The sequence below is a fragment of the Calidris pugnax genome, unplaced genomic scaffold, assembly GCF_001431845.1.
Source record: "Calidris pugnax isolate Ruff unplaced genomic scaffold, ASM143184v1 scaffold219, whole genome shotgun sequence".
Classification (NCBI taxonomy): domain Eukaryota; kingdom Metazoa; phylum Chordata; class Aves; order Charadriiformes; family Scolopacidae; genus Calidris; species Calidris pugnax.
Genome location: NW_015094507.1, coordinates 10,387,796 through 10,411,048, shown reverse-complemented (window position 1 = coordinate 10,411,048; position 23,253 = coordinate 10,387,796). Strand labels below are relative to the sequence as shown.

The following is a 23,253-nucleotide window of genomic DNA, read 5'->3' as shown; positions in this document are numbered from 1 at the left end:
AGCTGTTGTGGACTGCAGCAGCCCATGGACCGTTCCCACGGAGGCTGCCACCGCTCTGCTTCTTTCCTGCCATTTCACTGGGGTGGCTGGAGAAGCTCTACCAGCTGCAAGGGCTGTCGTGGCTGGGTGTGCTCCATGACCCCAGCGGTGCCACCATGGCCACCTGCCCTGCATCCCTGCTGGTACTGCCTCAACCAGCCATCTCCAGGAGTACCACAGGGGAAACAGGGAGCATTTGAAGGGGCAGTACCAACCCTGAATGCTGTTGTATCTTGGAGATCCATTCCCTGCTTGAATTCTTGGGATAAAATGGGGTAGCTTCTGATCAGCCATTTTGTGATTCTTGCTTGCCAGCCCTCTCTGGGGTTAAATAAATCAGTAGGATTGATCATGGAGAGTTAATTCTCTTTTACAAAAAAACTTGTGAAAACATGTGAATCATTGTGAAGGAACAGAGGACTTGTTAATTAATAAAGGAAAAAAGGTAAGCAACCACAAAGATAGTGTGCCTGACAGGACATAAGATAAATTTCTTGTTTGCCTAAGCCCTTTCCATACCTTCTCTTGGTTCTGTCTGTTTAGATAAGTAAACTCTTCAATGCAGAATTGGTTTCCTTCTTAGTCCATACAATACTTAAAATCACTGCTGGTTTTAATTACAATTTTAATTGTGCTTCTTGGCTATTTGAATTAGAGAACAGTGATACACACGTTTGTTTTTTTTTTATTCTGGAAGACCTGCTTCCCAGGATTTTTGTTGGATGTGTGTATCTTCTTGTTTCATGATGTTTGATGATTCAAACATCCTCTCCACAAGCCTGCTTTCCTTATCTTTTACCCACACTTTAAAAGAAGTCTGTAGATACCCAAGATCTACAGATTGAAAACTGCTGTAGTAGAGAGTAGAATGCTGGAGGTTTTTCATCCCTTAATTATTGTTGCATTAGTTCTAAATGTACTAAGTACTGCCTCCAAGTTTCATGTGCTGTAGCTTTGCAGGGCAGAGTAGACTGCTTGCTGAGTTTGAGGAATGGGAGTTCAAAACTCAAAGAGGTAATAATACAGTTTTTAATTACTTAGAAATGACAATTGACTTTTTATGATGCAGCTGTGCTTTGTTTTTGCTTGATCTGTGTGAGAAATAGGTAGGGAATTTATCGTCAGTTCCCTCACTTGTTCTTTTCACAACAAAAATTTGCTGCAGAGCTAGACAAAACTGATCAGAATTACTGCAAATAGTATTTTCAGGCTTATGTGCTTGTGAAGGTTGAAATTTCTGGCAGTGCAGCTGCACCAGATTTGGAACTGCAGCCCCCAGTGCTCTTGGAATCAGCATCTCCAAATGGACTCTGTAATTTGCCTCAGCTGAGTCACTTCCTTACCGTGAACTGCCATAAAGAGATGTTTCTTCTGCTTTGCTTTCTAGGGTTTAGCCTGCACTGCCACCCTCCTTTCACCAGAAAATACTTTTTGTAGTAATGCAGTGGAGTTCAGAAGGTTTCAGAAATCTGGATTATTGGTGGCCTTTTTTGTTAAAGGGACTGTTGGGGTTTGTGGTCCTCCTCTGTTTCTAGCTGCTTATTTGAATGAGAAGCCAGCAAAGAAGCATGTTGGTTTTCTTTGTGAGTAGTGGTTATAGTTGTTCCTAACTGCCAGGTGAATGTGGATGTCTATGAGATAATTCAGGTGATAGCCGTCCAAAAATCTTTAGAAGTATATCATATTATATCTAAGCTGTTACATATTATTTTTCCTAAAGACCCACATTTCTTGCTTTAATATTTGCATAAAATATGAATGAGTCAAATTTGAAAGCTCTTGAATTTGGCGGAATAATAATAATCTTTACACAATGTAATATTAATATGCATTGTATGGAAGAATGACTTTGTGAAGAGCAAAAAAAAAATTACTAAATCTGTTGTGTACATATGTGTTGTATACACAAACAGTATGGGCATAAATGTGTACACAGTAGATTTGTGAAAGGTTGCCTCAGCTGCATTGAAGAAAGTGGATATCAAAAGGAAAATGACTTAATAAGAAATCGGGTCAGAATGAGATGTACATGTTGATGACCTCATCCATTACAGAAAAACACAACAAACAAACATTGTTTTTATAGTTGCAACATAGAGCTGGCAGGAACTGATTAGTGATATTTTTTCTTACGCTGACAGTGATAATCCCTTCCTATTACAAATTTCATCAGGTGAGCTTGCTACAAGTAGTCACATAACAAAGTGATGCTGTGGAAGGTGGCGAGCCCTGGCTTTGTGACCCAGTTTAGTTTATTGCAGTTGCTGGTAGCTAAGACTCTTCATGACTGGTTTGTTGGTTTTTTCCCTCAAAGATGCTACATGTGTTCCATTAGCAGGACACCTTTGTCTAACCAGCCAACAGTCCTCCATCTGTGTCTGTCTCCAGCCTGGCCATAGCGTATGGTCCTTTCTCCTGGTTCTCTCTGCTGGTGCCTCCTGGAGTGCATGGTGTTACCTTAGTCCCCTTCTGCAATGAGGAATGAGGCAAAAGGAAGCTGTACCAGGGTAGCTGTGTGAGCTTGCTCTTCTTAGGCCAGGTAACAACACGAGTAATGATGTCATGACTGTAAGTGGAAAAGTATATCAATTGTAAGGTGGTATTAGTACTGGAAATTAATCATGACACTGTGTGCACGCTAATCACTGTAGTGGCAACGTCCGGCTGCTATAATGAGATGCTGTGTTGGGAAGAGAATACCACCATGTTCCCTTTCTATGGTAGCAGGTGGTAAATTTGCTTAAGCTTGCATATTTTGTTACACTGTAGAGGAGTAGCGTTTGTGTGTGGCATATAAATCCATTTTCATTTCACTTGGAATTGTTTTCTTAAAGCAGATTCTATTTAGTTAAAGAAAAAATAAAAGATTCCACAGAGACAGGTTTATGTGTAAAGACTTGAAACAAATCTGGTGGTTGCTTTTTTTAAAAAAAGCACTGTTTTATTGAACCATACTTTGTCAGTTTAAAAATCCTAACTTCTTTGAAGTAGCCAGCTGTGACCTCTAAAATGGTTCATGCATATTAGTATGTAAAAGCTAAATGTGATGATTAGGAGCAGAATCAGGATGGAAGTGTGAAGGTTGGGGTGTGAAAAACTGGAGTCGGGGAGGAAACGTTGTGGAAGAGATGGCTGGATATGGATTGTGGGACTGGGGCTCACGGGATCTAAAGAGAAGTGATGGATGGGCAGTGCTCATATCTCTGCAGCTGATGGAGGCAGAGCTGCTCCCAACCTGATGCTTTCTGTGGGCTGATGACTACCATGTGGACAGGTCTTTGGCATATTTCTGCCCCAAATCAGGCAGGATGTGCTGTTCACCTTCTATTTCCTCCTCCAGAAAAGGTGAGGAATAGTTAGAGAAGCTTCTTTAACGTGCGTGTTTCATGTGACTCGGAGGAAGTGGAGTGCCAGCCGTGGGTCAGGCAGGAGGTGGTTGAGGGACAGAAACCAGCACCGCGTGTATGAAGACACCTCTCCTATGAAGACAGGCTGAGGGAGCAGGGATTGTTCAGCCTGGAGAAGAGAAGGCTCCGGGGAGACCTTATAGTGGCCTTTCAATACCTGAAGGGTGCCTATAGAAGAGCTGGGGAGGGACTCTTTGCCAGGAGGTGTAATGATAGGACAAGGGGAAACGGTTTTAAATTGGAAGAAAAAAGATTCAGATTAGATATCAGGAAAAAATTTTTTACTATTAGGGTGGTGAGACACTGGAACAGGTTGCCCAGAGAAGCTGTGGATGCGGGGAGGAAACGTTGTGGAAGAGATGGCTGGATATGGATTGTGGGACTGGGGCTCACGGGATCTAAAGAGAAGTGATGGATGGGCAGTGCTCATATCTCTGCAGCTGATGGAGGCAGAGCTGCTCCCAACCTGATGCTTTCTGTGGGCTGATGACTACCATGTGGACAGGTCTTTGGCATATTTCTGCCCCAAATCAGGCAGGATGTGCTGTTCACCTTCTATTTCCTCCTCCAGAAAAGGTGAGGAATAGTTAGAGAAGCTTCTTTAACGTGCGTGTTTCATGTGACTCGGAGGAAGTGGAGTGCCAGCCGTGGGTCAGGCAGGAGGTGGTTGAGGGACAGAAACCAGCACCGCGTGTATGAAGACACCTCTCCTATGAAGACAGGCTGAGGGAGCAGGGATTGTTCAGCCTGGAGAAGAGAAGGCTCCGGGGAGACCTTATAGTGGCCTTTCAATACCTGAAGGGTGCCTATAGAAGAGCTGGGGAGGGACTCTTTGCCAGGAGGTGTAATGATAGGACAAGGGGAAACGGTTTTAAATTGGAAGAAAAAAGATTCAGATTAGATATCAGGAAAAAATTTTTTACTATTAGGGTGGTGAGACACTGGAACAGGTTGCCCAGAGAAGCTGTGGATGCCCCATCCCTGGAGGTGTTCAAGGCCAGGCTGGATGGGGCTTTGAGCAACCTGCTGTAGTGGGAGGTGTCCCTGCCCATAGCAGGGGGGTTGGAACTTGATGATCTTTGAGGTCCCTTCCAACCCAAACCATTCTATGATTGTAGCTGTCACCTCGGCAGGGGGGTCCAGGGTGCATGGCTGGGACACAGCTCTCTACCGAGTGCCAGGCTCCCTGGCGGCATGCCTGTGGCTGGTGTGCAGCCCTGGGGAGCAGGAGGGCTGGTTTTCCTGGCTCTGCACGGCTGTTCGAGGAAGAATGACACGTGTGTGGCCTGAAGGTAGGGGTTCTGCTGCCGCGTGGGATGTGGATGAGCAGGCTCAGGTGTCCCAGGGTGGCCCCTCTTGGGAGAGGATGGGATGCTCAGCGCTTGCTGCAAAACGACAGGGGCTTTTAAAATTCCCCTGCTGGTATTTCAGACCGGCTCGGGAGGCTGCTGAGGCCAGGAGAGTTCTCCCGAGGACGCTGTAATAGATGCAGCCCTGGAGACCTGTTTGGCAGAGCGTGCCAATAACTTAATTCCGCCTACGCTGCAGTCTCTTTCTACAGAGGGAAAGAGCCTCTCTGGAAGAGAGATGAACTCTGCGGTCTGGTCAGGTCAGTGTCCCCCTCCCAAGTGAAACTGGATTGGTATGTACCACTCAGCAGATGGGCAAGGTACAGAGATGGCCTTGGCCCAAGCCCAGGGATTCAAGTCAGATTCTTTCGGATTTGGGGGTTACCTTAAAATTTCTTGCGTCAATAATGGTGTCCTTAAACATGCAGTAGATGTGTACATTTAGGTACTAAAATGATAACGTGCCGCCTTTGTGGCAAGGAAAACAATAACATAAATTTCACACACGGTAGCAGAAACCATATTCTTTCCATCTAATTTTACTATATGCATCAATTATAGAGTGTTTGTGTGTAATACACAAGAAGTTAATGTTTCAAGTTTCTTAACAACAGTTCTTCAAAGGAAATTTTCTCACTGAATGGAAAGAAAGGATTATATAAAATCAACACTTAAAGCTAGTAGTACTGTGATGCTGAAAAGTACATATAAGTGTCAGTAACCTTGTGATTCAGTATATAACCTAGTAACCTCGTAACTCAGAAAGAAACAAATCCATTCAGTGTTGTGTTTTCCAGGCTTCCCAAAAAAAGGAAAGCGTATATACCCTGATACTTCCAGACATGCATATTTTCCTAGTCTTTGTTAGGAATCAGTTTTCAAAACATTGATAAATACTGATCAAGTGTAAAAGCGTGTTAAAAATGCTAATTTACTATGTTGAGATAGCAAACTAGTTTTATTGAAAATCTTAGAATTGCCCTCAGTTACCAAGAAAGTGAAACAAATACCTTAAACAAAGCAAAACCAAAAAACTAGTTCATTTTTAAAAAATAATTTATGATAAAGCTCAGCAGTGATAGTAATGTAATTCAGAGTTCCTTTTATACAAGATTGTGGTATTGGCAATTAAAGCCTCCTTTCTGTAAGACAACTTAAGGTTTTCTTATTGTCATCATCATCAGAGGAAAGTTACCAGCTGAACTAATTCGTTCTACAAGACTTCATAGGAAAAATAATTTTGCAGCTATTTTTTTCTAACAGATACACGTGTGATTTTAACTCTGGTGGCAAGAGGCGGGTTAAGGTATGGAAATGCAGACAGCTGCCTCTGAAAGAAACAAAGCTTCAAGGAAGCTTAACATGCTGAAATCAAGGGGGGCATATAATCTCCATCCTAGGGTGCTAAAGTACCAAGTGTCACATCAGTCCAGGGTTATTAACAGCTTTTGCTTTGGGATACAGATTTAGGGCTAAAGAGTTCTCATGAAAGAAGGACATAAAAACTGCAGGCAACAGCAGTGAAGCCAGTCTGATCTCAAAATATGTATGACAGCCTTGCGTCCTACTAACAGAGAAGACCTGGAAAAATTAGAATAAGTGGGTGAAATGCAATGTTAGTTTACAAATTGCAAATTGTGACTTACCCTTATTATTACACCTTACCTAGGATTGGTATTTTTTTAACTAGATTATTTTCTTAGGCAGTGGAAATGTACTAAAGGTTATCTGGCCTTCAAAAAGGATACAGTGCACAAGGCAAAATTATCAATTAAAATAAGGTTTACCACACAAACTCTGAACTGGATAAAAAATATTTTACTGAGCCCAAGAGCTTCACTTGTTTTGAACCTCCTGTGCTTCCCTGTGATTTACGACTTGGAACTAGAAACGTTTTTAACAACATAGGGAGTATAAAACTGCTGTGCCTTGTGCAGTGCATCCCACTGAGCCACCTCGTAGCATGTAGGCAGCCTTTAAAGACAACCATATTAAAGAACTATTCAAGTTATATTTAACTTTCCTAAGTTGCACTCTACTACTTATGTAAAAGGTAGAGAGGTGAGGGGCAGGATTTAAATTTCTTGCTGTGGGGAGAAAGTAGAGGTTTACCCTGTCCTGCCTTTCCTGCTGGTGTATCTTCTCTGTGGTTCCCCAGTTCATTGATCTTCCCCTTTGGCAGCCAGCTGTGGCTGGCCCACAGCTTGTATGTCGGGTTGTAGGAACCCCAGGAGGGAGTTTGGCTGGCATTTCTCTGCTTTTGGGGAGCATGTAGGAAGGGGGAAGTTGCTCTTCCCAATGGTGTCTCGAGCAGTTTGGGGAAATCAGAGAAATGATCAGGTCCTTGATTCCCTGCTCTGATTGATGCTACAGCAGTCTCAGCGCTGCTGAGCTTCAGGTGTCTCCTGGCTCCTCTACCCAAAGGCACGTTAGGCCAGATGGGAACAGCAGGAATATATTTCAATGAGTGTGAAATAAGGCACTGATGCCAGATGAGGCACTGACCTGATAATCTGTTAGGGGGATTTCCTCCTTACTCTGCCAGTGTAGCGCAAAAGCAAGTCACTTTGAACAGGTCAGGGAATTTGCTCTGAAGTATTGATTATGGTTTCTCAGCCCTTTTAATGCCCTGATCAGCCCTAGCGTTGCAAAACCCTCTGTGTATTTTCTGTAACAACAGATAATTAATTGTCTGCAGCATCCCTGTAATATCATTCACAAGTAATGTTAACTGCACTGTCTTCAGGAGTATATTAAAGCCCTCTTGCAAAGAGGCAGACACATTATTTGGTGCCCGGTGGTGCAATTCAATAATTTCTGGCTGCAGTCTCCTTTTTGCGAGGTGCAGTTTGGTTTTCTGATGGCAGGCACACTAGGGAGGAAGGGCTGGAGGGATGGCTTCGTGCTTTTCTCATCCTCTTCAGAACAGCTTGCATCACATCTGGAGTAAATGGGGAGAAGAGTACTCCCCTCTCCCAGCCATCCAGCACCTTCTGGTATCTCACACCACAGCTGGAAGCCCGATAGACAGCCAGCTCTAAGGCTTGTAGGGTTTTCACTACCTTTGTTAAGTCCTTCGTTGCAGTTTTTCATCAGCAAATGTCTGACGTTGCTGCCTCATGGCACATCATTGTGAGATGGTGTCTTCTATATCACAAGCGCTGCACAGGTGGGTCTTGGCAATTCCTAAACTTCCCCATATTTCTCAGACTGAGGAGTCTGCTGTGCTGTCTGCTGTGGGCTATCTATTCAAAACTTCTCTTGCTCCATTTTCATCTTAAAAGCACAAAATAAGTCAAGACAGGGAAATTTGGTGAAATTTTCAGAAAGTGACGATCAGTAACAAAATCACACAGGCACAGGTTACCTAGGTTTGGTAGGAAAGAAATTGTGACCTAACTGCTGATGATTATTCGTGTGACTAAGAACCACTGGGGCAGGCTCTGAGCTTGCAAGGGAGAGAGAATCTGAGACTTTTCTGATTAATATTTCGGGGAATGAACCTGAGGTGAAGTCTTATGTGCCACACAGGACAAAGTTAGGGCTTGGTTTCTCTCAAGAGGCGACAGATCAGGATTTTAAGAAGGGCAACAGGAGAATGGGGGAGTAGAATGGACCTGCTGCTGCTTCTAACAACCATTAAAAAAAATACAAAGCCAGCTGCTCTTAGAGCATAGCTTGATCCTTTCAGTGCCTTTAACAGCACAGTATATATTCAGAGGAGGGGAATTCATGAGGCCCTATGGACCTACACCATGGCATTACACAAAAATGCAAACCCGAACAATGGGTGGCCTCAGCAGTTCCATCTGGCTCACCATTAACAAGGTTAAAGTAAAGTGGGTTTCCTTGGCTGTGTCACACACAATTTACACTTCAGATGCTTTAACTTTGGAGCCAGACCAGAGGGAGCACTGCTCTAAACACACGTGGCAAGGGTCTCCTAACATGTGTGGTAAATGCATTTGGTATTGATGCTCTTTGAAAGATACAGAGTAGTAGCAGTTAGGTAATTTGTAAGTGCTATGGAAAGTGGAGATTTTTTGGCTAAATAATTTACAAAAAAAAAGAGGAATATTCCTGTCAACAAATTTTACTCAAAATATTTTAAAGACATTACAATATTAGGGCTGAGTTCAACTAATAGTGGGAATTATTAGAGGCCTGAGAAATGTTAGCACCAGCTTTTCTGGTACGGTAACCTGAAAACTCCAGTCCACTTTTAAGCTAAAAGGGATATCGATACAGAAATTCATTCTGTTGTAAAGCATTCTGCTTTCAGAGCTACCAAAATCCTTAAGTAGTCACATAGTTAACCATAGCAAATAATGACATTTAACAATTTTTAGATGTAGAACGTCAGTGGTATATTAACAGGTATGTTGGCCTGTTAATTTCTATGCCATTGAGCGTAATAAAGCATTGGAATTATCACAACATTTTGCAGAAACCAGGACCTTTGACTCAGCTTTGACATGCTTCAATGGAACCCAACTATAGGGTGTCCCATTCTTGAAAAAAAAAATCAGTTATTATTGAATGAATATCAGAGTTGATAATTCAGTTGTGAAGCTGTTTTATGATCTCTAGGACAACAATTTGAACAGTTAACCCTGTGGTAAATATCTAAGGTAATTTCCAGAGAGAGAATATGTCTATTGTTGCTGCAGAGATGCTTAAGGCAGTCCCCAGAGCAGGGTGAATGTTACACTGAACAACAAGAATAGAAATATAAGCTATCTCATTTACCTTTGACACCAAATCATGAGTTCAATAACAGAGCTTCATACTTCTCCTTCAACTTCAAACTTCATACCTCTCCTGAAGTTAAACAATTAACCTTGTGTACCATAAAACCAGCAGACATTGTTGACTAACAGTTATTTTTTTTGTATTTCTTACAAAGACAGGAATATCCTTAAACATTACACTCTAGTTTCTGACTGTATGCAGCAGCCCTGTAATCACAGCCATGGTTATCGTAAGATGCCGTTTGACTGGCATCTCAAAGTTGCTGAGCTCCTCTCCAGGGCTTCCTGCCCGCTGCCTATGAGGTAACTACAGGCAAAGTGAATGGAGCTGAGAAGTCATCTCATGACTAATTGGTTGCAAACCACTGACATTCACTTCTCCCTTTTTAGCTACCAGACTACTCTCTGTCCATGAGCAGCAGCTTTTGACACAAGCCCTGTCTTCACAACGGCCTCAGATGGAAAATAGTCAGAGAGCTTTTCTTGCAGAATCCTGACATGTGCAGTGATTCCACACCAAGCATTGCAGTGGAAGGAAAATGAAGAAATAATAACGCAGCAAGGCAGAACCTGTGAAGGAGGTAGAAGGGAAATTGTCCAGCTGCAAGTAGCAGTTGCATGAGCACAAGGTGGGAAGTGCCCCAGCTATGCGTGAGTAGAGGGAGAGTTCACAAAAAAGGGATTAGTTAACCTTGAAATATAGGGATGGTTGATTTTTTTGGTGAATACGTGAAAGAATGGTGTAAAAATATATTTACTTAGGGGAAGGAAAATATGCACCTCTGTGTGCTGTCTTTATTGTGTATTTAATGCAAAGCACACTTTGTAGCCATCTCAGCTACTTTTTTGCCAATTTAGTTATTTTCCAGCTCATTGTCTTAAATGAAAGCCACAGCCACCCAGTTTACACAACGAAGTTCAACATCTGCATCTTGTCCCTGGACTTCCCGTGACTGATTCTTTCATCCATCCTTCACATACACACTCCTACTGGTGCAGATTAGATAAATGAAGTATTATGATTGACATACTCATGAACCTGGGTAGAAATCCAGTATAGATTTGTGTAAGGGCTGTGCGAGTGGTGTGACCAGGGGTAAGTCCCAGACACGGGGAGCAGTTCCTCATTGCAGTTCTTCTGGCAAGAGCATTTGAGGACGATGGGAATCTCACTGCTTAATCTACTCCCTCTCACCTCCTGCCAGTGTTTATCACACCCGCAGTTGTGCCAATGCAATGGTTTATGATTTTGCCTCAAAACTGGAGGTGTGATGTGAAACGAGCTAAACAAACATTACAAACTGAAAAGAAAGTAGATGAATGAACTGAAAACTTTGGCTGTTGAGAATTGGCTGGCAGTTTTAATTACTGCATGCATCATCCTCAGGAGTTTTGGAAAGCAGATCATGTGTCTTTGGAATGATTCTTTTTGAAAAGAGGCTGTTTACTGGTGATCTTCTATTTATTTTCACATCAGCAAAGAAAAGCTATGAACAAAAGTAGTTGAGCTGGAGTCCCGGTCACTGCGTGGGGTTCTGGAGGGGTTTGGGCTCAGGAGCAGGATCACTGGGGGTTCCCTGTGTCCTGCCTGGCACAGCACACTGCTGCTGGCTCCTTTTGCAGTGCAGAGGGTGAAAACAGAAGGGCACCCCAGGAGCTGTCAGGGATGCTGCCAAGACAGCAAGCAGCGGTGGCACTCGCTGTGCAGAGCTTTGCTGGAAACTGGGATGAAAGCAAAGCACAGTAGTTTGTTGCAGACATTCCAGTTCAGGCTTTTGCCCCGTGTAGAAAGCGTGTGTTTTCCGCATCTGATTCTCATTTTTGTGCTTCCTGCCAACAGAGAATGAGAAGGACACATGGAGGGGTTTTCTGCATTTGTGTGAAGTCTAATTAAGCTCTTGATAGCCCGCATTTTCTACGTAATGTTTGGGTTGTAGACGTAAGTGAAATGACTTTTCACAACTTGTCTATGACTTTTCATCAGGGTAGTGAAATAGCCATAACAAAAACCATTTCAAAATCGGGTATTTTACACGTTGTCTGGGCTGTGCTTGGTTCTTGCTCTAGTTCAGTGAATGCCAGTTACTTTGTGGCCTGATCACTGTGCAGTTGTGCTCTGTTGTACCAGAATATTTTTTTTTCTTGCTTTACCAGATCGAATTCTGAGGGGTACAAACTCATCCTCAAAGCTGTGAGGATCTTGTTTGCCTCTGAAGTCAGTGATACTTAGGCATTTGAATACCTGAAAATGTTTGATTATACACAACAGGGTATAATCAAGCATTGTAACAGGCTGCCTGTGACAGAGGAAGAAGGTGATGCCATGCTCTCCATCACCAGCTTCTGAGCCTGAGGAACTTTTCATGAGGGAAATTTGTGGGTTGTGCTTGAGGTCCAGAGTCCTGGGTGGGGAACACAGTCTCCCTCCACTCTGTGGTTGCTTGAAATTGGAAATTTCCAGGTATTTTGGATATTTAGAATTAGAAGGTTTGTAAGGAGAAGGGCCAAAGGGATCTTGATTTAGGAGCAAGGCTTTGTGGCCTTCCAGGCTTTCAAGAGTGACACTGGTTTAATAAATAATTCATTTGTTCCTGGAAGTATCCAGGAATAGTATGGGAACCGTCAGGCTTTTAAAGGTCTGGTCCCTTTTCTTGTATGGCTAAAACTGTTTAGGTATTACTATTTTCATAGAATCATAGAATTGCCTATGTTGGAAGGGACCTTTAAGATCATCTAGTCCAACCATCAACCTAACGCTGACAAATCCCATCACTAAATCATCTCTAAGCTCTATGTTTACCCATCTTTTAAATCCTGCCAGGGGTGGTGACTCAACCACTTCCCCAGGCAGCCTGTTACAATGCTTGATAACCCTTTTTCAACCACGCAGAAGGCATTGAGTTCCTAGATTTAATGTTTGGGAGCCAGGAGCCTCAAAACAGGAGTTTTGAGGCTCCTGGCTTCTCAAAAATTTACTTTCTGTGTCTTGGCATCACTTGGGGTTTCCACTGGACAGCCAGCAACTCAGTGCTCCAGCTTACACCCCACAAAATTATCAAGTTGGCCCCTGAGGGTTTGCCACATACCTCACTGGGTGTGAGAGACATGTTTGGAAGCAAGTCATCACGAGCAACTTCAGGGCTTGCATTAAAAATGTGTTGTCCTTTCTGCCTCCATAGGCTTCCAGTCGTTAGGTACGGTTTCCTGCCCCGCACAGCAAGTGGTACTGGGTAACTGGAAGGTGGGTTGGTTTAGAGGGTAGATGAAATGTTAAGGCACAGACATGATGCTGCTGTTACTCACTCTTCTGGCTTGTGACTGCTTCAAGAAGTGTAAATTCAGGGCTTCCACAGTTGAAGTTGTGGCTTGGGTATGAATTTCTGATCAAACCTCCAGGTAGCTGGTTGTGCTGCGCTCGGTGAGCAAATCCATGGGGTGATTTTTTTGGCCAGTGTACTCAGTGTCCAGCTTGTGATCTGCTGTCCCCTCGCATTGATCACGACTGGGGTGCCCTTATCTCAATTATTCTTTGCCTTCAAACATTTTATGTAAGTCTAGAGTTCCCGTTTTATCTAAATCTCCTGATGCAGGGTTCATCGGTCATGCCAGGAAAATTGATCCTTGGCCTATAAACATCCTTATTTTTGAAGTCATTCAGTCATTTGTTCATTCATGCTTAACCTGAAAGGCTGAGCACAAATGGGCAGAAGAATCGAACGCATCACTCCTCTACCTTGGCGTTAATTCTCTGGTTTTCTCGTTTCAACTTTGTGATTGATGCTGCATTATGCTTTCGAGTGTTACGCCAACCAGCAAACACCGACTTACAGGTGGGACTGAGGGGCTTCAGCCAGTGTTGTACCAGCCTGACCTCTCCAACCCACCTCAGCTGCTGCAAAGTGGCTTTTCAGCAGCCACACACAGTGGGAAATGACAGTTACCCTAGTAAAGTTAACAGAGAATAAGCTCAGTGAATTTATCAGAGTTGCTCTGGATTGACACCCACCTGACTGAGAGCAGAATTAAGACCATTAAGATGCTCTGTTTCTGGGAAGATGCAATAATTTTAAAACGTTTTATTCACCCCATTGTTATCATTTTACTGGAGTTGATATCACTTAATCTACGCAATCACAACCAAGAGGGATAAAGTGATGTAGTTTACCGCATATAGTGAAAATATTTCAGTTAAGTTTCATTATTTTTAACTGTACACAGAATTTACAGAACTCAGAGAAAGAAGTGCTAAACTCAAACCTGTGCATGAGATTTGCCATCCTGAGGCCAAACTAAGAAAAAGAAAACACCAAATTTTGAGTTAACGGTGTTGGTTTATGTGCATATATGTGCGTTTTATTTTTACGTGCACAATTTTAGGGTGAATTAACAATGAAGATAAATCTGGTGGTGAGATAGGACAGGACAGTAGAAAATGGCATTATTTAACTTTTAATTCTCAGGGATCAGGCAGTGTGGGACAGCAGAAATACGTGCCTCAGGTGGGAATTAAAAGCTTTAACATATGAAGCTTAATCCTGTTGCAGCCGAAATCCTCTTTTCACGCTTTACTGTTGTTTCTGCATTTTGATGTGAAACGTTTCAAAATTAATTTTTTTCTTTAAGATGTTGAAAGCCTCTTAAAATATGTGCTATAGAAAATGCTGAACAGAGCCATTTAGTAATAATGTCAATATACAGGGCTAGTCCATTTCAGGTATCTTTAGATGCAAGTTTGGAAAAGTGAATTAGGAGCTGACAGTTGCTTTCCCAGTCGGCGCAGGGCAGTGATGCAGATTTCTTTTACCAGTGAAACGTGGCTGCAGAGCAACCAAACGGCTTCATTGTTCTTGCAGGGACTGAACATGTGAACTTATAGGTGCTATTTCAAGGAAAGCCAACCACCATGTTTGTTGTCCTTTTGTTACACAGTTGAGAAAGGAAGCTCTGCATGTGTTCCATGTAACACAACTTACTCCATCAGTTCCATGACCTCTGGGAGGAACCCCTATAGAGGTAGCTGGTGGTGCCTCCTCAGAGTGAGTGTGTCAGACAGTAACTGTCCCTTTATTTCTGAAGAACAGAATGGAGATGTGAGTTGCTGGTGAAATCCTGCAATTCTTAACAGTTGTGAAGCCTACGTTCATGCAAGTCATCTGACTCGATGAATGTTATAGGAGAATCCATTTCAAGGCTAGGATCTAAATCAGTCTGTACTCCTGTCACCAGCTGTTCTGACACTTTGTGCATGATACTGATTTATAAGGGATACCTGAAATCATATGATTCTAAACTGCTATTTGGGGAAGAAGAAGCAGTTGTGAACTTCCAGAGCAGCCTTCCTCCTCTTCCTCTACCACTACTTGCTTCATTGTGCTCCCGCCTACAGCCAGGATGCCATTTGCTGTTTCCTGCTGTTGTGAGGGGTCTGTGTTACTTGTATTCACTGCTAACCTTAGTGATAAAATAAGGAACAAAAGGGAAATGGCAATTTTTAACAAGTAATTCCCGGTTACCTACTACCCTTTTATCTCATCTGTGGATTAGCTGATCAGTGGATGCAGAAACCCTGGGACGGGCTCTGCTGGGATGCAGATAAGGTCAGGCGTGCCTCTTAGCTCATGGTCGGCACCTCACTGACCCAGAAAGAGTTGAGCCGGTTTTATGCGGTGTGCGTCCTTATCCACATGGCCAGGAGGCTCAAGCCACCCCTGTGAAGACTGTGTTACTGAGCTATGCTTCTGTAAACAGGGGGCACCCAGGAGAGGTTTCAAACACAGCCCACCAAGGGCCACTTAGTTTTGGCCACCCCAACGCCTGCCCAGCGCTTCGCCCCAGCTGCCTCTGGCTACAGCCTGAAAGTGTGGGTACGTATGAACCGCAGTGATACCCACTGATACCCAGGGCAGATATTTATGGCTTTTCCACCAGCATGAACTATGGAAAATACTTAACTGTTAAACAGTTCTGTGTGCAGTAATCTTACAATTTGAAATTTTTCTTCTTTTTTCCTCCTTTTTTTTTCCTCCTTTTTTTTCCTCCTTTTTTTTCCTCCTTTTTTTTCCTCCTTTTTTTTCCTCCTTTTTTTTCCTCCTTTTTTTTCCTCCTTTTTTTTCCTCCTTTTTTTTCCTCCTTTTTTTTCCTCCTTTTTTTTCCTCCTTTTTTTTCCTCCTTTTTTTTCCTCCTTTTTTTTCCTCCTTTTTTTTCCTCCTTTTTTTTCCTCCTTTTTTTTCCTCCTTTTTTTTCCTCCTTTTTTTTCCTCCTTTTTTTTCCTCCTTTTTTTTCCTCCTTTTTTTTCCTCCTTTTTTTTCCTCCTTTTTTTTCCTCCTTTTTTTTCCTCCTTTTTTTTCCTCCTTTTTTTTCCTCCTTTTTTTTCCTCCTTTTTTTTCCTCCTTTTTTTTCCTCCTTTTTTTTCCTCCTTTTTTTTCCTCCTTTTTTTTCCTCCTTTTTTTTCCTCCTTTTTTTTCCTCCTTTTTTTTCCTCCTTTTTTTTCCTCCTTTTTTTTCCTCCTTTTTTTTCCTCCTTTTTTTTCCTCCTTTTTTTTCCTCCTTTTTTTTCCTCCTTTTTTTTCCTCCTTTTTTTTCCTCCTTTTTTTTCCTCCTTTTTTTTCCTCCTTTTTTTTTCCTTTTTTTCTTTTTTCTTCCCACAGAAATTAAAGGTTAGGAGGGAAAATTGTGGCTGAGAATATTTCTGTGTGCGGTTTCATAATGCAAAAAAGATTTAACAGTAGTAGACTTACTTGAAATCATGGTATAACATTTCATGTTTGAAATGCGTGATATACGACTGTTTAAAACATAACTTACTTAAACCATCACTGATCTTGTATCTGCTTTATCTGGATGAGTTAAAGCCATTAAAATATACACATTCTTTCCATGCTATATTGATACTATTGGAGCAAACCCATCTTTCATCTTATTTAGAAAAAAGACCTCACTCTGTAAATTGTTATTTCAGGAGTTCTTAACGCTGAATATAAAGAAAACCCTTTTGTTGTAACAAATGAAAGTACATCCGAAGCATTCCTCCATGAGGATGCATTTCGTAAAGATTTTTATGTGATCGTGTGAAAAATAATATTCCTCCATGCCTGTAAAGAGGGCTGAGTAGATAACAGTGATAAGGTTTCATGGAAAGGAAGAAATAATGGAAACGCCATCATGGAGGTTATTTTTTTAAGAGCTGCTCTCCGTGTAGCCCTTTCCATTTTTGTAGAGAAAAAGACTGCATTTTGAACCACCTTTCTGTTTCTCAAAATAAACCCCTAAAAATACATCCACCTTCCAGTAAAATCGTATTAGCAGATTTTAAACATTCATTTCCTCACAAACTTAAGCTAAATTGTACCCCGACAGGCCTGATTTATCAGGCAAATGCCCCACGTTGTTTGTCCGCTTCTTTGTTGGGGGGTGAGGGGGAGGGGAAACCCAAGCAACAAAAGACCGTAACCTATTGATATTACTTCTGTGGTACACCAGGGAAAATAGATTGATTTAGAACTAACCACAGAAAACTAGTCGATCTGATGAGTTTACAACGGAGCGTTTTTATTTATTTATTTGTAACAAGAGTAAACATCATCAGTATTCCTGTTATTGGAAGCCTCGCAGACCGTGGGTTTGTGTCGGCGGCAGGGGCTATCTGTAACATGAAAAAAGGCAAGCTTAAAAAAAAATTAAGGGCCCTTGTTTTTCTAAAAAAATTGAAAGTCTCCGATCTCTGGTACATTAATTATCAAGTGTTGCAGGATTTGGAGAAGAAATAGCTAGATGGGCATTTTTTATTTTATTTCATCTTTATTTCCTTAGGAGGTTATCTCTTTTTAGATGATGATATTTCTGTTAATCTCAAAAAGCTTGTAAAGCACAGGAAATTTTCAAACTGAATTTTACTGAGGAACAACAGCCTGCAATTAACTTTCCCAGCATGTCGCCTCTGCACAGTGTTTTGTCTGAATGAGGGGTTCAGGGTAGCAAATACTCACAGGATCAGCACAGATCTAAATGTGGCCCTGATGTGCCGCTTTCTGCATCGATAATACACAGTTTTCCAACATTCTTGGCTAAAAATAATTACAGTTTTAAAATTAAACTGTTTTTTTTTTTTCCCATGGTCTGATAAATGAAGGTGCTAGTGGATTTTCTGCCTTAGTGTGACCCTGCTTGTGGGACATACCATAAATATTCTGATGAAGATGCAAAATGCTCTGTTCTCTAGTTAATTTAACAAGATAATTTCACTTGACTTGAAGTGATTTTTTTCAGTATTATTTCAGTATTCAGTATTTTGAATACTTATACCATATTAGTCTATTTTCAAAGTTACCTTTGTTATCTCCTGCATTCAACTACTGCTTAAGAATTAAAGGTTAGTGCACAAAATGACATAAAACCCAGCAACGTGCATGTGAGAAGAAACATTCCAGCGATTTCCCTCTGGGGGGGCACGGGCAAAGCCTGTGGGTCCGATGCATCTCATGTGTGTCTTGTCAACTTCACCGGTGGGCTTTCATTCTTTAAAAAAATAAGCTGAGGGACACGTTTCTGGGGGTGAATAACCCACCGGGTGGGGGGGACGGTGGGCAGCAAGGATGCTCAGCCACGCACCCCGGGGATGCTCCCTCCTGCACCCCGTGATTTTTTAATTTTTTTTTTTAAAAACCCAGGCTGGCTTTATTTCTCCTGGCATTTAATGCTGCTTGAAAGGTTCAGAGAGGACGGGGGTGGGGAGAAATCCCCCGAAACAATGCCTGTAAGGGAATCCTTGGCAAAAACTGCGGAGGAAGGGGTGAAATGCCAGAGGAGCTGATGCCCGGCGCGGGGCTGCCGGTGGGCACTGGGCACTGCTTGGGGTGCACGGGGGTCCCCACTGCCACCCCCTCCTCCCTGCCACCCCCTGCCGATGCTCCTGCTCCTCCTGCTCTCCCGCAGCTTGTTGCCCTGGCAGCCAACCAAACTTTTGTATTTTCCAAGGACGGTTGCTGATTTTTTGGTTTAAGTTGCAGCCTCTCGTGTGGTTTCAGCCTTTCTTGCCCTAGAAGGATGATGTCCGCATGTGCTGTCTCTCCTAAGGCGTAAGGGTATGGCCTTGTTTCAAAAAATACTCAAAGCTGTTTTTTCGCTTTTAAGTGTAGGCTTCTCAGCAAGAAGGGGTTTTGTATTATTATACCTGTATTAAGTAAAAGTGATCGGTCCTTTTATACTACGGTACCATACCAGAGGTGCAATGGCCTGTGATCCTCTCAGTCTCCGGAGTGCTGCTGTGACAGATTGGATATCCATTGAAATATACTTGTAGTTATCTCAAAGACAATTTGAAATTAGCAGATCCTCAGCAGTCTAGAAGCCTCTCTTAGTACTGCTGAGGTGTTGGAGGTGCCTGAGCAAGCACAGGACTCCCCAAGATTTTCTGTGTATTCACATCCACCAGCCAGAAGTGTCCCTTTGCACTCCCCCCACAGTCTCATTTTCCAGACAAGTCACTGAAGCCCTTGAAGAGTGAAATATCTTAGTTTGGTCTAAGATCTGTATTTCTGTTAAATCATGGATAGTTTAACCTCCTTTACAGCAAAATAGGGTAGTTTGAGTGATCTGCTGCGTGTTCTGTCTGTAAGAGCTGGCCTTTCTTAAGGTATGTTGTGAAAGTAATTACTAAAAAAATTGGCACATTTAGGTACCATTTTAAACATTTCCTTTATGCTTTAATTGCTTAGTTGGCATTCGGTGTATAGTAAAAACATCTCATTTGCACATGCTGTTAGAATACCATGCTATTTTTCAAGGCATTTCATTGCTAGATGGAGCATTGTTAGCCAAGATGCAGTTTTTTGTTGTCTGATAGCATTCAAAAAGGAAAACAAAAGAGCAATTGGTGTAGGGAATATCCTGGGGAATTATTTTAGTCTTCCTCTGACTATACTCCCTTTCTTCCCTTTGCTGTCCCTGTTAGATGTTAACCCTCCCCCCTCCAAGAAAAAGTCAGTCATTGGGGTAATTTTAAAGCTTTTTCTCTCCACGGATAATAGTATGGAGCCACACAAATGATTCTCTACTTGTCATATATATTGGATTATCATCTAAATCATATTATAAAGCAGCATGAAGAAGCAAGCAGTTGTGCTTACCCTCCTTACTGCTTAGCTCAGCTGAGCTGTTATTGTGGGGAAGGGCTTTGCAAGGCAAGGCATTGTCAGTGTGAAAGGGCTGGGGCTGGGGGGGCTTCCTGAGCAGGAGCTGACTGCTGGGGCAAGGGAGAAGGCTGGAGACTACAGAGGGTGTTATTTGGCATTTGCATTTGGTTGTGAAATTGAGTATTTCCGATGAATTTCAGTCATCGGCTTGTTGCAATGAATACAACATAGTTTATCTTGGAATCTGCATGCATTTTGCTTTTTCATGTTTCCTTTAATATGTATAGTTCTGTGCGATCACAGATCCACAGTGAAGGAGAATTTAGAAGTGGTTTTCAGCCTTGCAATATGCTCTTTTCTCTCTTCGTTAATAGGTATTAATGTTACCGTTTTCTTGAGAGTATTGAAATACAGTGCTAGACAAGTTTCTCAAGGTGTTCCTATCTAAAAATGTTCATCTTTTTTTATATCAAAAAATCGCCCTGATTCACCTTCCAGTCAGTGCTGTAGTGAGGAAAGGATTCCCTGGTAAGATAATTGCCATCTCTTTATTTACTCTGCTGTGTTATTTTTTGAGCCTGAAGCTACCTAGTAAATCACGTGAGCCTACTGTGAGAAAGACAGTCCTATTTTAACAAATCCTTCTTGCTGTCACTTTTCTGTAAGGGTTATTTCCCCTATAATTGCACTTTTAAGGGCTTTTTGTGGTTTATTCATCTCAGGGTGTAATTTACATATCAACTTTTATGTTGTGTTTAAGCTAACATACATTATTTCCACGGTGCTTCTGGAGTGAAAAAATACTTGGTGTGTTCGTACTAATCTAGAGTTTCTGAGAACATAATCAAGCGAGAACTTGCTAATTTTCCTAGCAGGAGCCATCTTGTATATTGTTCTATATATTTATGTACGTAGAGAAGTGGATGTATAAGCTCGGGTGCGCACAGCCTATTCTCTCAGGTTTCATTGTGTTGTAACATAAGCATATACAGCAGAGAGGAGCAAAGATTTGAAGCCTTTTGGACAAAAGGGTTAATGCCATACCTTAGTGCGCATGGGTGATGCCATGGGGTGTATTTTGTGAGCTCTGAGGTGGCTGACCATTTCCATTTTGGTGTAAATCCCTCGAGAGGGAAGGCATTTCAGAGGGGGTGTGATCTGTTCTCCCGGTAAGAGTGATTGACGGGGAATGAATAAATACTTAAAAGAACTGAATAAATACCACCCTCCTGTTTAAGTCCAGGCACACCCCGGCTGGCACATATATATTCTAATGCGACACTTTAGCCAGATGCTTGAGTTGGTTGGCAACAAAAAGCGTTCCTGAAAAGCCCAATCATAGTTTAATCACAACCGCTTCTGATAGAGTTTGCTTTTATGGTGACATTTTAGCGGTGATTTGAATAAGTACAGGGAATTATAATATTTTGCAAATAGGCTGTATTGATAAATATATATGCAAAAGGTGACGGAGGCCTCTTGAGTGGAAGCAGGGGCCCTGACAGCAGGTTCTTGGTCAATTGGTGAGGTGAAATGGTTCACTGAATTGGATAACACAGTGCATACCATAGTGACTGATTAAATTGATTTGTCCATGGCTACTGCCTACCCTGCTACTCAGGCCCTTTAACCTATTTTCAAACTTTTTTCTTTATTAAACTGCTCTGAATGCATGCGATATTAAGGGAAGGAAGAAATGCAGATGCATTCACAGCTATAAAATTCTGTATTCTGAATTAAGACAGAAAGCATGATTTCCAGAGTGTCTGCACCCTCCCATGTTCTACTGTATTATAAGATACTTAGCTCAGGAACAAGCACACAGCTAGAAACAGATGAAGAAGATAATAATAAACGTAATTCTTTTATATAACTTGAATTACAATAAATACAATGAGAATTCTTAGATGTATTTATTGCAGGAGGAGAAAGTAAAATGCTTAAGGGTGGGGTTTTTTGCTGTTGCTGTTCTTTTTTTTTTCTAATTGCAAATGTTATTCCTTATTATTTTATCCAGAAGCTTGTTGGGGAAACATAGCTGGGTGCCAGTTCAGAAGGCTGAATGCTACTGTTAAGTGAGGGTCACTAATTTGAAAATACCTGCAATTATTTGGGAAAAAGTAGCCAGATGGATATTGTTTACAAACTTCAAACTTTTTTTTTATGTTATAGGGGGAAAAAAGGCTTGATGTTTTGGTCTTAGATCAGGATGTTTGTATTTCACAATGTATTTAGTATGTCCTTGCTAGGGAAATCAATACTAAATGACAATGAGGCTTGTATGTGTTAGTTTCTTCTTGATTCAAGGGAAGCTTTATATTCTGCATCTCTCCATGGGTTATTCTGTAGGACACGCAGAGAGATGGGTGTAAGTGTAGTCCTCAAATTCTGCTGAAAAACCCCGTAAAACTTTAGTGCCACGGTGACATAAAAATGGAACGAGTTCACCTAAAATACGTTATTGCAGTTGTCACAGAAGTGCAGAGTTCAGTATAATGGGTTTGGCTCCTTGATTCTCTTCCATTTTAGGGAAGATATGACAATTTAATTACAATGTTTTCTGAAAGGATAATGAAGTTCTGTTCATAATTTAACTTCTCTAAATTATAGGTCAGTCTTGTAGGACGTGACAGCATGTCATGGGCAACTTATGCTGATTTTTCATTTGTCTGTTAAAATAAAGATACAGTTAGTATCTTGTTAATAGCGAAGAAGAGATAAGAAGAGATAGGTGCTGAGGGATTGTTCCTTGGAGTGACTTTGCAAATGTTAACAGCCATTTTGCAATCTTTTTAAAAATTACGTGGGTTTTATCAATTGTATTTCTTTGGAAGGCAAAGCAAATTCTGTATGTGAGACTCCAGCTGTACATACAGCTTTGCATGGACTAAACTTCTTGGTTTATATAGACTAGTAGTGACCACTAAGTTCTAACTGAAACAGGGCCTTGTTACTTCCCAGGAGTCTGAAAATTGAAAATATTTTGATGTGGGCTCAAGCCAGAACACAGTGTGCTATTTGGTTACATATAGATAGTTATAGTTCCAGTCTTTTCTAATCCTCCAGATTCCACCAGACCTAAGTATTTGTGCAGTTGTTTTTTAAATTAGTTCATGATGATTAAGGGAAGGCAAAAAAAAAAATTATTATTGATTTAGTTCTCTCCAGTAGCATGTTAGATTATCATAAATTGAATTTCTATGCATTCAGTGCATTTTTCATAAAACAAAGAAACAGAAATAACAGAAAAATAGCCAAAATAAAAAGCTCAGTGGCGAACAAGACCAGCGTAGGGTCACTGTGCCAAAGATGTATAATCATTTCTTCGTATCATGTGGTAGAATAAAGTAATCCAGGGACTGGAGTTCCTGGCGTGTGTAACAAAGTGAAGGGACTCAGTAAGGAATTGCTGGAGATTTCTTCAGGGCTCTGCTGGCTAGGAAGGTTAATGGAAAGAGTGTTTGTGGATTTTGACCATTTATGAGCAGGATGGAGGAACCATGCTGCGCCCCTGGGCTTCTGTCCTGGGCAGCCGTGTCCTGGCACCCTGGGCACCACCACTTGTAGGCAGGTTGGGA

At 41.7% G+C, this 23,253-nt stretch overlaps 1 protein-coding gene across 2 annotated transcripts in view; it reads left to right on the top strand.

Moving 5' to 3' along the window:
• Positions 1-23,253, top strand: part of LIN28B (lin-28 homolog B (C. elegans)) — a 78,202-nt gene that overhangs the window by 51,937 nt on the left and 3,012 nt on the right. The gene's annotated exons all lie outside the window — the stretch shown is intronic.